Genomic DNA, 981 nt, shown 5'->3' with positions numbered 1-981 from the left:
GCGAGGCTGTAGAGTGGGATCTATCTAGTGGGGGGCTGCACAATGTGAGTAGCGCATTCCAGCGAGCTGACAGGCATCGACTAAAATGGGCAAGAAGCGCAGCGACACTCGTCAACAGCGCCTCGCCTCTCTCTCCTGCAGTTACTCCGCTCACCAGCAGGAGGCGCAACTCCATCGCTCTAAACCCGTGGTTCCAAAACCCTGATCCTGGAGTGATTTCCCGCCATCCGTGCAACTGACAGAACTAATCAAATGTATTTACAGCTCTGGAAAAAAACAAGAAACCATATAAAAATTATGAATTTCTTTGATTTCACCAAATTGAAAACCTCTGGAATATAACCAAGAGAAAGATGGATGATCACAAGCCATCAAACCAAGCTGAACTGCTTGATTTTTTGCACCTTATCCAAAAGCAGTGTGTAAGACTGGTGGAGGAGAACATGTCAAGATTTATGAAAACTGTAAATAAAAACCAGGGTTATTCCACCAAATATTGATACGTTGATATATTTGAACCTTTAAACTTTATAATATGAACTTGTTTTCTTTGCATTATTTGAGGTCTGAAAGCTCTGCATCTTTTTTGTTATTTCAGTCATTTCTACAAATAAATGCTCTACATAACAGTATTTGTATTTGGAATTTGGGAGAAATGTTGTACGTAGTTTATAGAATAAAACGAGAATGTTCATTTTACTCAAACACATACCTATTAATAGACACACTGATTTAGAAACTGAAGTGGTCTCTTATTTTTTTCCAGAGCTCTATGTATATAACTGCATACAACTGGTAAAACAGGTCTTTAAGTATAGGAGTGTACAAAACAAAAAACAAATGTTTTGTCCAGGGTTGGGAACCTGTACAAAACGTTACTGTCCTCTCCTAGAAAAATAGTCAATAGAGCATTTTTGTTGGATTTTCTGATTGTTTGTTTGTGTACGGCAATGATACAAAACAATTAGCATGTTTTTTCTT

The sequence above is a fragment of the Astyanax mexicanus genome, chromosome 6 (assembly GCF_023375975.1).
Source record: "Astyanax mexicanus isolate ESR-SI-001 chromosome 6, AstMex3_surface, whole genome shotgun sequence".
Classification (NCBI taxonomy): Eukaryota; Metazoa; Chordata; class Actinopteri; order Characiformes; family Acestrorhamphidae; genus Astyanax; species Astyanax mexicanus.
This window is presented reverse-complemented; position numbering follows the sequence as displayed.